Source organism: Festucalex cinctus, chromosome 12 (assembly GCF_051991245.1).
Source record: "Festucalex cinctus isolate MCC-2025b chromosome 12, RoL_Fcin_1.0, whole genome shotgun sequence".
Classification (NCBI taxonomy): domain Eukaryota; kingdom Metazoa; phylum Chordata; class Actinopteri; order Syngnathiformes; family Syngnathidae; genus Festucalex; species Festucalex cinctus.
The window spans coordinates 15,616,037-15,631,505 of NC_135422.1; the positions used below are offsets into that span (position 1 = coordinate 15,616,037).

Sequence of the window (15,469 nt, forward strand, 5' to 3'; positions counted from 1 at the left end):
GACGTCGCTGTGAGGAGTTTGAAAGAAGCGGCGTTCTGGAAAGGTTCGGGGTGAGGGGGGTTGGAAGTCTCTCAGAATAAATGTCTACAACGGGGCTAATATTTATTCCTTTTTTTCTTTTTTTTTACATTTCCATTGACATTTGTGGCAAACAGATGTTGGAGAGGCTCCTCGCATTTTCAACGGCACGTCGGGAGTGTTGAAAGAAGCCGTGTGGCGCATCAGCAAAGTTATCCATCTCCCAGTTACCCTAAAACCCAACATCATCATCATCGAATTTACCGCTCCGGGCGCTGCTGGGACCAGAGGAAACGCTTAGCGCGATATATCAGCGCTCCCGTAATTATATTCGTGACATATTTGGATCGCATGCGCCTCTGAGGGCAAACGCATTTGAATCCTCATTAAATAGCTATGCAGAAAATGGCTGCCAATATTCGATGGGGAGTGGGGGGGGGTGTTGGCTGGACTTTGTAACGACAAGTCGCAGATGTTTCGAACCTCAACCAGAGAAATTACAACCAAAATTATCATTGGTGCTTGAGTTTATGTATTTAACGCATGGGAGAAGAATCCATCAGGCGCGTTCTTTTTTTTTTATCCTTCAAGTGAACTTTTCAAGTCAAAGCTTTTATGAATGGAACAAATCTTTCTATCCGTGTGACAGAAACACATTTTCACATTCATTTGGGAGGAAATGGCACATATAGCCTTATATCAGGGTTCCTACAGCTTAAGGCAAGTTAAATTCAAGAATTTTTATCACATTTGAAATGAAATTTAAGACCAATGTCACAATATTCCCAGTGTCCCATGTCAAAAATTGCTCGAGTCCATAAAAGACACAAGACCCGACTTAAACCACATCACTGTTTTTTGGCTGGTTCTGTGATCGTGATTGCGTTACCACTTATTTTTTAAAGAATGAGAACATTTACAAATGAGAAATTCTACTCATATGTTGGACTGACTTTTCAAGAAGCAACACCTCAGCTGACTGCCTTGTTTCAACCCGGAAAATTATTTTTTGGGGACAAAAGAGAGCTTTAGCTAGCATACACAGACAAGCAGGAACGAACAAAGGAGGTCTGCATTTGAATCTCTGGTGCCGACCGTATATTTCACAGTTTGGATGTTTTTATCATGTTATTGTTATATTGCAATGTAAAAGGTTTGGAGTTGTTCAGAAGTGATTTATTAGAAGATAACAGTTTTTTTGCTTTAGTAATAGCACAAGGCACGTGTTTGTATTGCAGTTAGTGGGTCAAATTTAGGATTTTTGGCCCCATGAAAACACAAAAGATGCAGCAAACTGCATCAACAGCAAAACTGAGAATTACCGTTTCCCAAAAAGCATCGCTGGACTGGACGCACGCATGTTAAGGTTGCCGCAACACGCTTACATCACCTGCGCAAGGGACATCGGCAGCCCACCGTCAGGGCAAGCTTGGTGCTTACTTATGCTACAACCAGCTAGCTTGCGCCAATCTTCGCTGGCTATTAGTGTGGCTAAACACGTTGCGGACTCGCTCCTGAGTCAGTAATCATCACCTCAATGGCGGTGAATAAGCTACACAAATATCGTTCTCACGAAAGGATAATGAGGAAAGACATGAAAGCCATGCTAACCGCTAAGCTAACCTTAGCCTGACTTCCTACAGTCGGCAGTGAAGGCCCAAGTCCGAAATTGACCACCCGCCACTGGATTTAACATGACAACATTCCCCTAAGGCGACCTTTCATTGAGTTTCTCACGAGCCACTCTTTTTTTCCCCCTTGGTGCCCTGCCAGCGTGTTCTCCAGTATGTCATCCACTTTACCGCGGGAGATCCGAAATAATCCAAAGTGTCTATAAATTTGAGCCTCCCTAATTGAAGCCTTGAGCACGGCCACCGGGCGAGAGAGAGAGAGAGAGAGAGCGAAAAGATTCTCCCGGAGACAGCGCAAGACAAATGACTTTATGACGTTCATCTTGATAGAGTTATCCCAAAAGTGGGCGGGCACGCGTCCAGAGCGGGCGCAGCTAACAAGGGGAGCGTTCGAGTGTGCGTTTGTGTACGTTATGCATACATACATCCACCAAACATCTCCACCAGAGCCCCGGCGGAACACACACATGGACAAGGAAAGCGCCATGTCATTCCGGGGTTTTCGCTTGTCCCTTCGCCTTATTGACACTACTTATTATGTTTATTTATACGTCGGCGCGCAGCGCAGCACGCCGCCTTTGTAATTAGCGTATCTGAACTCTTAGCCGACGCCGTATCGAGTTGCGTCGAACGTTTCCTCCGCGGCGAGGCCCGAGAGAGAGAAAACGGGCCGGCGGCGTCCGCGGCCTGGCCACCACATGAGGGGCCGCGGGGTTAAACGGCCAATTCAGGACTTTTCAACAGGCACGTCAGGGCTCGTGAGGAACAAGCTGCCGGAGAAAGAGCAGACACCGATTCCTCGGCTTGATGCCTCAATGCAAAAAAAAGAAAGAAAAAAAATGAAAAAAAATGAAAAAAGGAAAAGAGTAATGTTTTCTTTCTATGCATGTCCTTGGCGACAATAAAACAAAAAGTTGTAAACATAATCCACAAGCATATCACAGGCAATTATAGGATGGAAGCTTTAGAAACGCTCACGCTCAAGGAATCATTGACACATATTACATAAAGTCTGCTTCATTCTGATCCACTAAAATTGCTCAATTAAAATGCATAAAAGAACATATATATTTTACCAATTACTGATACCACTAGTACATAAGACCCTCCACAACAAAAGTGCCATATACTTTTAAAGAAAGACCTACGTGTCCCAATACAGCATTTTTTCTTAAAATTGCATGAAATTTATGCCAATTTTCTATTTCTCTGATTTCTAATTTCTATAATTCCTGATCGTTAAACGGCCGCAAGATACTGGTATCACCCACCGTTGCGAGTACCAACATTTAAAATAAGGCTGGTATCAGCACTGTGGTATCGGTACTCACCCATACCCATTTTTCATTATATTTCATTCATTGAACTTTTTCTAGACTTTTTGTAGTTAGATTTTATGGTTTATAACTGTTTTAGTCACTGTAATTTTGTTTTAAAGCACTGAGATTTCTTTGAAATGGAAAGAGCATTACAAATTAAATATATTATGAATGAGGGAACTAATCAATTACCAAATTAATCGAGAATATTTTTTATCATCGTTTAATACCTGAAATTTGGAATTGTCCAAATCCTTCTCATAAATTCATTTTCTCAACCGTAAATAATCTCAGATTTCTGTAATTTTCCATGAAAACAAACTGATTTATGTTTAACTTGAATTAAAAAAAAACATTAAAAAAAAACAAAAAAACATTTGCTTTTACTTTGTAAAACAATTAACTTTCTTGCCCATTTTTTTTTACATGATACAAACTAAACCAGAGGTCTGAACTGAACTGAACTGAACTGTCAATTCAAAAATGTCCTATTTTTGAATAAAGAGTTGGAAATGAAAACGTATTTTTTAAACATAACTAGACTAAGTGCAATTTCTGGAGAAATTGCGCGGGAATGCTGAAAACTGAATGCTAAGATTTGAATGCATATGGAATGCTTATGAAGTAAATTGAGAGATAAATTATTATAAATTATAACCTCCTGGTTACTGAACAATGCGCTTTACCAACTGTGCCACTGAGCAGTATCAGACTCCTGGTAATGATGATAAGTTATATGTATGGAAGTGTGCGTGGAAATTGCTACTTAGAAAAAGTTCAATGTCTGTCCCATTGAAAATGAATGGGGAAAGGTTGATATTAAATGTTAAATTGTGCAAATACTGTAATGTGGGATCAGACAATATATACCACGGGAGGCATGAATTTTTGAAGCTTGTTGAAATTTGAACAGTATAAATTGGAAGTATTATATGGGAATTGTTACGCAGCAAAGAAGTGTGGAGAATAAAAATCACAGTAACATGTGGGAATGTTACAATAAAAAAAAAAAAAAAAGTTAAATATTGTTTTTTAAATCACAAAATCTATGTACTGGGGAGTGCAAAGTGTAGATATTTTTTTTTTTCAGGCGACTGCCTTGCTCGCCCTATTTTCATGCATTTTGGCCACTGAGATGACACGCGTCACGATTTCATCCACAGGTAGGCCTACATATGTAACTATGTAATTTCGTTAAGTATTGTTTTAAATCAGACCAATGGCGGTTTTGACAGGGCCACTACAATTTGAATTTGGCTCCCAAAAAAGGCTTCATTTCGGTTTTCCTGTATTTACATTTAGGCAGACGGTGTGGGTTCGATTCCCGGTCAGTGCACCTGATGAGCCCGGATAAAAAAAAATGGTGTGTTGCATCAGGAAGGATGAATGACAGTGTCAGGTTGGAACACTCTACTGGGTCTTTTTTGGATCAGTGCTAAAACGAGGCCAAGCATTCACCTGCAAATAAACATTCACCGGACTGAGCTCCATGACGCCTCCTCGCTGCTGTCATGAATCATATAGATATTTTTTTTAAAAAGATTACACACACTCGCGCACACACAGAACCTGTCTCGCTAAACTGAGATGTTTCCATCATGTCCGGCGTGACAAGCAAGAAGAGCCACTAGTGGTCCGTGTAATGTTCTCAGAATGTGAAGAAGCAGATGTTAGCGATCCGCACACCCTTATGGAGCAGGTTTCATTCAAAGAGTCAACGTCCTTATCGTAACTTACTGTACTTTATCATCGCCGGATCCGCCTGTAGCAAATTCACTTTTAAAAGCAAGCGGACCGAGACAAGGGGTGGGGGGCGTTTTCTGTCAGTGCGGAGGCCCATTGGACTGAAAGTCTGTCCATAAAAAAAAAAAAAAAAGAAAAACGAAAGATAGGCCCTGGTAGTGTATGTTTTACATTTAGCTCACACTAATCTCAAGTGGGATTGAGGAGGAACCCTGAGGCACTGATGAACTTGCGTGAAGAGCGTCAGGGGGCTCACATTTCTGTAATATGGAGGTGGTATGCATATGGAAGTAGCTAGAGTTTTTTGTTTATTAAATTTTTTAAAAATTAGTGGTGTCAGGCAATTTAAATTTGCAATCGTAATTAATCGCGTGACTTCATAGTTAACTCATGATTGATCGCAAATCTTGTATCTGTTCTAAATGCACAATAACATTTTTTTTTCTAAGTTTTCATACTCTTAACACAAAAGTGGGGCAAATGTTAAACTAACAGAAATATGTCTGCATCTTTTAGTCGTTGATACAGCAATTTCATAATCATAAAATTGAGTTAAAATTAAAAAGTGAGTGTGATATTGATTTGTGTTGGTCATTTATCTGCCACTAGATGGCATAATTGCATTTGTAAGATGTTGGAGACAGCTCAGTGCATTTTTCTTTTCGTATTAAGAGCTATTTAATCTTTAACATGAAGTAACTTGTAAAATTATGCACATTTAAAAAAATCTCAAATACAATTTGACCCCAGTCTCCACAGATACAGGACTGTCTCAGAAAATTTGAATATTATGATAAAGTCCATTATTTTCTGTAATGCAATTAAATAAGCAAAAATGCCATACATTCTGGATTCATTACAAGTGAAATATTGCAAGCCTTTTACTATTTTTAATATTGCTGATTATGGCTTGTGGCGGCACGGTAGTTGAGTGGTTAGCACAGCTGCCTCCCAGTTCTGTGGACTCAGGTTCAAGTCCAGGCTCCGGCCTTCCTGGGTGGAGTTTGCATGTTCTCCCCGTGCCCGCGTAGGTCTTCTCCGGGTACTCCGGTCTCCTCCCACATTCCAAAGACATACATGGCAGGTTAATTGGGCACTCCGAATTGTCACTAGGTGTGCTTGTGAGTGTGGATGGTTGTTCGTCTGTGTGTGCCCTGCGATTGGCTGGCAACCAGTCCAGGGTGTCCCTCACCTACTGCCCAAAGCCAGCTGAGATAGGCGCCAGCAACCCCCCGCGACCCTTGTGAGGAATAAGCGGTCAAGAAAATGGATGGATGGATGATTATGGCTTACAGCTTAAGAAAACTCAAATATCTTATCTCAAAATATTAAAATATTTCCTCAGACCAAGTAAAAAAAAAAAAAAAAAAAGCCATTATCAGCTATATTAAAACAATAAAAGGCTTGCAATATTTCAGTTGATTTGAAATGAATCCAGAATGTATGACATTTTTGCTTATTTAATTGCATGACAGAAAATAAAGGACTTTATCACAATATTCTAATTTTTTGAGACAGTCCTGTATATGCATTTTTTATTTTATTTTTTTTATTAAATATATTACTGCTAAATTTTGACGTGGACGTGCCACTTGAATTCCCACAGTACAGGCTTTCCAAGTAAAGGGCTGTCACACACGTTAAAAAAAATAAAAAATAAATAAATAGTGGCGTTAACTTTAAATTAACTAAAAATTAATCGACTATTTTTGACACACCTATTAAAAATGTTTTTGTTTAAAAAAAATAATGGTTTGTAAACAATAAAAACTACATTAATATATATTTTTTCATAGTTATGATTTTTTTAAATAAATAAAAGTTGTTTGTTAATATCATGTTAGTAATAGTAAACAAGAATCTAGCGGCTAAAGCTCAAAATAACTTCAATGAAACCAGCTTCGCACGGAGGACTGAACAAACACGCAACATATTTTATCCTTTTTTAGGCTTTCTTTTTTAATGAAGTCATGCGTGTTCATTTGTTTAACATTCTCCGCTAATTTCCAACGACAGCGATTGTTCACATTTCCCCGGCCGGGAACTCGTAATGAGATGATAAATCTTGCCGGTTTATTATTGCACATGAAATGAGCGGTTACTCCAATAACAAGCGGTGCTTGTGATGAGGCAGACTGATGAAAGGAGGAGGAGGGGGGGAGAAAAAAACACGGCCATTTTGAGCCAGGCCTCGACGTGCGTCTCACAAAAGATGGATGACATATATTGCATGTACATGTACGACAGGCATCGTTATCATGATAGAGGGAGGAAGAAGAGAAAGTGGTCCCCCGTCCAGATTTAAAAAAAACAAAAATCAACATGACTTCCAATGTATGATGTCATCACGGAGCACATCTGTCTCCAACATGCCCGCCGGGGGTTCAATCACGGCCCGGCCAAACACGCACACGATTGTTTCTGGAAATAAATATTAGGCCTAATTCGCCCTGTGATTGCCGATGGACGCTTCCTGTCTGTTGGGGGAAAACACACACAAAAACACGCACACACACACATAGCCACTTTTATCAATTATTTCTCATTTATTTGTCAGGACAATTCGGTCGATTTCTTTTCTTTCGGGGTTTCTGTAGTTCAAACCTCAAACAAAGAGGATGGCTGTATGGCTAATTAAGCAATTTGGTCTTTATATATAGAGACTTTTCGGACACCTTTGGTGTCTGTTTTTAGACTATTTTGCCCCCAAAAAAAGTGATGAGCAAATTTAATTTCTAATGCATTATTTTCCATTTGATAAGAAGGCAATTAGGGAAGAATGGGCTCTATTGCATATAAATGACCACTCAAGGACAGCACACTACTGTCAAACAGCAAGACAAACTCCTAAAAAACAAAACAAAACAAAAAAACAAAAAAAAACAAAAAAAAAAAAACAAAAAAAAAACACTAACTCATTCAAAATTTTACTATTTTTGAGGCACTATTATTGTCCTGCATATCATTCCAAATCTGCAAAAGGCTTACTCATGTTGTAGTAAAGGGCAGTATAGGACCAGGCGTGAGCTCAAGTAAGCCGTGTCTGCCATCTAGTGGTGAATAGTGGTATTACAACTTCAAACTACAGCCCACCCCTGCACCAAGGATTCACCACACAGGCTAATTTTTTTTCCTGGCTAATTTTTTTTCCTCTGTATTTTTCCTTTTTAAATGTTAACCTATTTCGAGAGAATAGTATATTATATGAACAGTATATTACATGTTGTGATTTAAGGGGCAATCAAATATTTATTCCCATAATTTATATGGGAATTAATGCAAGCAAATGCTACAGTTAAAAAAAAAAAAAAAAAAAACTTGATAAAAAGATTTTGTGGGGGGGTGGATTAAAAAAAAAAATAATAATCCAAGATTTTGATTTGGTAAGATTATGGTGGGTTAAAACCGATTTAGTTAGTTCCTGGAGCATGTTGTTTTGCTCCAGCCTTCAAAAACATTCCATACTAGCTTTAGCATCATCAGCTTTTGAAGACCATGTGACAATTAAGAGCACTTGTTTTGTTTCTTCCAAGCACATGACTGTCAAATCATGAGGGGTTTATGAGTCTGTCCCAAAGCATAACCACTATTTAAAAAAAAAAAAAAAAAAATGCACTAAAAAGACATCGCGTGTGAAGCTATCACCATCTTGTGGACATCTTTGGAATTACGTCATGACAAATGTATTAGAAACTAACTACAGTATCTACAAAATACACGTACATTTTTGAAGTGACAAACCATAATTGCTTTGTCTCTACAAAAAAATAAACTCTGATCATGTAACTATCAACAATCTGATGTTTAAAAAGGATGCAGATCACCCGAAACAAATTAAGGGTTGGCCTACATGACACGAGTCCGTTATCAATATGCCAAAGAACAGCACAGCACGTGCAAACAAATGTTTGAATACATTTCATGCTACATTACAGCCGACAGAGGAAAAATAGACTTCAAACTAAAAAGGTGAAGTCCACAAAGAGGAAGCCAAAGAAACCGAAATTACTCCACAGAATGCACCATTCTTCCTCTTTTGATGATATTTATTCAACTAAAAGCTTTGTGTAAAATGCTGTAATGCTCCTCGGTAGTAATTGGAGGTTACAGCTGCAAAAAACAAAACAAAAAACGAAGGAAGGGCCGTCGCACGCATTCTCTTTTTTTTCATGGTGAATCCGAGAAAATGATCATAACTTGATGCCACACTGCATCTGCTTTTTACTTCCCAGCCAATACATTGAGCCAAAGCGTTCTTAGCAAAATCTCACAGCACACCAGCCAAAAAAATAATTTTCCAAATTACCCGACAACTTGTCCATTGTACTGACAAACTGGAATTTGAAAGGTTAAAAAAAAAACCTAACAAACACTAACAAGAACTGATGTGACATTTTCTGAAGTAAAAATAGCAAAAAACTAAAGAAAATGGGCTACATATGTGGCTGGGAGGGCAGTAAAATTGAACAAGGTTAATAAAAACAGTAAACATTTACTTAATATGGGAACAAAATGAGGCAGAAGAATGCAACAACAATTTCTGTATAGGTAAGGAAACAACCACTTCAAAACAGGCCTCAAAATGGACGCCACGGGCTAGCTAACCTGTCTAAGGGTGACACCTACACCAAAATCATCTTTGCTGTTGTAGTACCAGCAGTTAGAAAGTAAAACAGTAAGATATGTAGACTTAGCAGTTAGCATCTTTGTGATTCTATTCTTATAAAGACACCGGTACCAAATATGGTAAAAACATGTTAGCATTGCTAACGGTCATCAAAGATCGTTGACACATTTGCTCAATTTGTCCTAGTAACAGATATTAACCAATGTACCTTTTCCAAATAAAATTTGCCTCTTAGGCAAATCAACAGAGTCAAATTTCCCAAAGCTAAACAGCTAAACCTAAACCGGAAACACTTACCACTTCCTGGTGCTGGGTGGAGGCGGTAACAAAAGAACCCCACTTAGCCAGGTATTAAAAGCTTCATCCATGACAAATGCTGCCTTCATGTGGTATTGAAATTGTGGTCAAATGTGTAGGGGTGGGGCTTTGCTACCTTTGGTTGCACCATAAAAGAAAATGGCTTCCCTCAGTGCAAGCACTTTTATTGAACAAATTTAGGCTTTAAATGTTGTTAGCATGTTTCCTATAAGACTCTTAAAAACACATAAAAGTATTGTTTGAATTATTTTAACTATATTTGAGCATAGCATTTAAGTTTTAAAAAATGTCCTCTCTAGTGGACACGTCATAGCTTAAAAATAAAAACTTCTCTTTTTTTTTTTCTTTTTTTTTTTTTTCAAAAAATTCTTTTGCAGTATTCCAGTTACTTCACAATGATTGGGGAATATCAAAATATACAAGATTGGACAATATTTTTTTTTCCTGGTAGTCAGGAGGTTAAAAAACAAAAAACTAAAGCACCCTAACTTTAAAATGTAATTTGTTGCTCTGATTTTCAAGAAAGCATACTGTGCAAGAAATAATAATAATAATAATAATAATAATAATAATAATAATAATAATAATAATAATAATAATAATAATAATAATAATAATAATAAAGAAAGGTTAGAGTGGCTAAATCCAATCTTAAAACGTAATCCGGTGCTATCTGGCTATGAGTGAAAAAAGGTTGTGACGTCTCCAAGCAGTCAACGTATGAAGCATCTGCACTGACACCTCCATTTTGTCACATCCAATATGGCAGCGACATCGCTGTACTACTTGGCACTCAAGGCGGCATTCATGCATATCCACTTAAAACTTGAAAAATTGGTCTTTGGGGTGACATTTCAGGATGAAGCTAAAATGCAATCTAACCTTTCCAGATGAACTTCATTTTTCCTTTCGTTCTTTGACACCATCTTGTGGCATCTACAGGCAATTGCAGCACAGTAGAAACATTTTTGTAGGGGTGGGGCATCAAATACTTTCTGTATATTTTAGGTTCATCTTAAAATGACACCCGATAAAGCTCGATATGCCTCCGTTTAAGTGACAAGTGTATTTCTCTTCTTTTTTCGTCTCAGTTAGCTTCTTTGACATGACAGCGTTAATTTAAAAAAACAAAAAAAAGAATGAAACAGTCAAGAAGGGACAACAAGGCTTGGCTGATCAATGGTGCATTATCTGTGGTATGCAAACATGGCACATTCTCATACACTTTCTAAAGCCAAAGCTAATGCTATGCAATGTGCTAAAAAAAACCCTGACCTGACCTTCCACGAACTTTTACATGTCTTCGCCATACATTGCATTAACTGTAGGCCAACGTTTAGATCAGGGGTGTCAAACTCATATTAGCTCAGGGGCCGCATGAAGGAAAATATACTACCAAGTGGGCCGCATCGGTAAAATAACGGTATATAACTTAAAAACGTTATACGTTAACGTCAATTATATGCAGATTTTCGCTATTTGTGTACCAGTCCTAAATTACAGAGCTCAACTGTAATCATATTGTTCCAAAAAAATAATACAATTGCAAATGGAACGCGGCAACACTGAGTCCTAGACGTGTTAAATCTACCTGTATTGCATATATATTGTTCCCAGAATGCATTGCGTGGCGCAGTTAATGACGTTATAAGGACGCTAATCCTTATCATATCTATTTGTGTTACCAGTAATTGAATTTGTGTCGTATTTAACACGTTTTTCGGTCTATGATTAAAATAATAATAATTAAACAAACCATAACTTTAAGTTGTGTGTAAAATAATGACATCCAGGACAACAAGTTGCATTGCTCATCTGAGGACTGCTTGTGAAGTTACAAATTTTCTGTATGTTGATTGTGGCTGACTGATTAATTAGACATTACAATTTTTTTTTTTTTTTACTTTTAACTTTTTTTTTTTTTTATAAAATCGTCGCGTGGGCCGGATTAAACCACTTTGCGGGCCGGATCCGGCCCGCGGGCCTTATGTTTGACACCCCTGGTTTAGATCAAACAGTTGTTTCAGAATGGTAGTTTAATTTATTGCAAAATATGTAACTTGACAAATACTCCATATAGTTACAAAAATACTAAAACTAATACTAAAACTAATAAAAACTCAAATGAAGTATTAAAAAAAAAAAATCTGCTGTAAAAAAACAACTAATTAAAACTGAATTATTAAATAAAAACTATCATGGGAAAATCCAAAACTAAAGTTCTAAGATTTACTAGGAAAAAAACAAAACAAAAACATGAACTCATGGACGTTTCACCTTCAGTCGTCTTTGTGATTGTGCCCGCCAGGTCAACGTCAAGAGTGCATCTATGTACAGTATGTTATCTCCACGCCAGATGACCCAACCATCCCCCCACCCTGCTTCCTTGTGTTTGCTCCAGTTCAGCGCGAGCACATGTTTTCAATATGCAGACCACGTTACGCAATATCATTTTGTTACAGGCCTTCTGGGAGGAACACAAAAGGAATTTTTGTGCGCTGGGTCCAAAAAGACAGCAAAAGAAATGCAAGATGATACACTTGTGCTCACTTCCTGGTTGGTTTGACGTGGTGATGTTTTTTATTTTATTTTATTTTTTTCTGCGTTTCGAAAACATGTGCAAACTTGTGACTACTCTAGTTCTATTTGTCCTGCAGCCATAACACATTGCAGCGCTAGATTTGTCAAGGAGCTATTGATTAATTATGATTATGGGTGGGAACCTTTGGTACGATACGATACGATGCAATATGTGATACAAGGCTCAAGACAGGGCTGTGCAATTAATCGAAATTCAATTACAATTTTAATTATTGTACTCCACAATTACAAAATCAGTTTAATCGTAAAAAAAATGATTCTACTAATTTTTGACTTTTTATATTTATACATTTGCATCTTTTTAAAATTTTAAAATAACTAATTTAATATTTTTTTCATACAAAAGGAACTTGCATAATTATATTGTTTCAAAGAATTTAATTTGTCTTAAATTAATATTTTTTGTTTTTTGTTTTTACATAGTCTTATTTTGTATCAAAAAATAAATGATCATCGTACTGCAGAGTGCAAATGCTGCACTCCAACAGGTTTTTGCCAACATAAATAAATAATATATATTATAAATGTATATTATTATACATTCTGTTTGGTCCAAAATGAACTTACATAATTCTAGTGTTTCTTTCTTTTTTTATTTTTAAAGTCTTAATATTTTTAAATGTTTAAACTCGACTCATTGAACCATTTTCAGCAATAAAAAGTTAATATTACGTGCAGAATTAATGTGATAACATCATTATTTTTCACATACAATTAATACCTTTAAAAAAAAATACATTTTTCCACTTGCTGAAAATGGCTCAATGAGTCAAGTATCCCTTTAAACATTTTCTTGTTTTGTACCAAAAAATAAAATAAAAATAGTTTGAATAATCGTGATTTCAATTATTGCCAGCATAATCGTGATTATTATTTTTTCCATAACCGAGCAGCCCTAGCACACGATAACGATTATCTCACGATACGATGATACCGCAATTATCGATTATATGGGTCAGGTAATAAATACACGATAAAGTAAGGTCATGAGTCTTCTTCGGCTGAAGACTTCCGTACGTTTCCCCGCCACTCTTACGAGGCGCTCCCCCTGGTGGCCCACCAAGTAAATTGCTCAATAAGTCATGAACAATGGAGCCGTTATAGTGGCTGTATATTAACTACAAATATTGCGATACTTGCGTGGACGTATTGATAATCTATCGGGAGACAAAGTATCACGATTTATCACGATGTTGATATATCATCACACTCCTAATTATGATTGATGAACGCACGCATGTAGATGAGTTAAAAAAAAAAAAAAAGATCTTTCTTTTTTATCATTACCAGGATATAAGTAGGAGTTAGCTCAGTGATTCTCAACCAGTATGCAGTGACAGTGAGAGATCATCCGGTGTACCGCAGGAAATCATGCATATCAATTATTTTTACCCCCCCAAAAAAGTATATAAAATTGTTTCTGTTCATTTATCTTTGACAAACACATATAGTATCAGGCTAACCAATCAAATTCTCTTCGACTAGAAGACAGCTGGTACATAATTAACCTGTATATCCACTTTTTGTGATTTGTCTTGCCAAGTGGTGTACTGAGATTTTTTTTTCCCATGTCAAATATGTGCCTTGGCTCAGTAAAGGTTTCGCAAACACTGGTCGAGCTAGCTGACGTTTGTGCATGTGTACAGACAGACAAGTAGCCTAATGGATGTTTTTCGGCAAACGAGCTGAGTTCAGGAAAGGGTATTAGATCAAATATTCTATCAGTGTTGTAAGCTGAATCAATGAATGGAATCAATGTTCACTACGTGATTTGCCTAATTTCACTGTATGAGGAGAAGATAATAATAATAATAATAATAATAATAATAATAATAATAATAATAATAATAATAATAATAATAAATTTGATTAATTATTAACCATTACTAGATTTGGTTTACTCCCTTGCGTCCCTAAACCTCTGATCCTAAAATCGCCTCTGTTTTGACATACATAAAAATATGAGGATGGCAACTGGTCTATTGTATGGAGAGAAATTTGTTTCTTTTATTAACTAAATCAACCTAATGAGGATAACCACTTTAGAAAAATAAATGTGTAAGCATGGCTGTTATAATAAAGTTGTGTTTTGTTTTTTATAGTTAACAGTATTTTATAGGGGTGTGAATTGCCTAGTACCTGACGATTCGATTCGTATCACGATTCACAGGTCACGATTCGATTCGATACCGATTAATCCCGATACGAATTTATAAGTCGATTGTTGCGATTTTTTTTCATTCAAATTTAGAAAATACTAATCAGTAAGCTTGTAGAGTGTAAGATTTATATGCAAATGTATTATTTATTTATCTGAAATTTCAGTCTTATAGAGGTTGTAATCTGTTTCATGTTTGAACAGCATTAAAATAAAATATTAAGGCTTAAGTTCCGTTCATATAACATTCTTCCATGCTCAATGTGTGAATCCTAACCCGAAGTCAGACGTTTTGTTGAATATTTTTCCATTAAAAATGGAAGTTTAAAAATCGATTCACACACACACAAAAAAAACAAAAAAACTAAACAAAAAAAAGGCAATGATGATAAGACGTTGAATCGGTAAGACTATCGAATGAACAATTCTGAGCTCTTAAAAAAAAAAAAAAAAAAAATCGATTTTTTTTTATTGAATCGATTCGAGAATCGCGCGATGTAGTATCGCGATATATCGCCGAATCGATTTTTTTTTAACACCCCTAGTATTTTATTTGTTTCAAATGTCCTCTACGCTTCAGCAGTGACATTACGCATGCCAACCAATAACGTTTCTTTTTCCCCCCCTAAGTGTTGGCCTCACGCATGCGCGGTGACAGTAAACACTAATCTGAATATATTACTGGATAGCCGTTAGCCCATAAACGCCCGTGGAAACTGTTCATGCAACAGGGCGACCATTTTACTCCTCCCATTTTGCGATCAGATTACGGCCGGTGTGGGCGGGGTGCTCACTATTTTTTTTAACAAGTTAAAAATACAAATAATATAATAATAACAATAATAAGTGTACAGTATGTGCTGCTTTGAAGACCCCCTTTTTCTTTTATTGTTCAGTTCCTTAGACCCCAATATTAGACTTGGTGGCATCTTTTGTTGAATTAGTTACAATTCTTTAATTAAAACAAACAAACAAACAAACAACAAACAAATATACAAGTTTCAGCCTGTAAACGTCATTAAGCATATAATTTATGTGTATTTAAGGAAAGTTG

The 15,469-nt window shown here is 36.7% G+C and overlaps 1 protein-coding gene across 2 annotated transcripts in view; it reads right to left on the bottom strand.

Annotated features, from left to right (window-relative positions):
- slc25a21 (solute carrier family 25 member 21) overlaps window positions 1-15,469 on the bottom strand; it is a 119,631-nt gene that overhangs the window by 103,291 nt on the left and 871 nt on the right. The gene's annotated exons all lie outside the window — the stretch shown is intronic.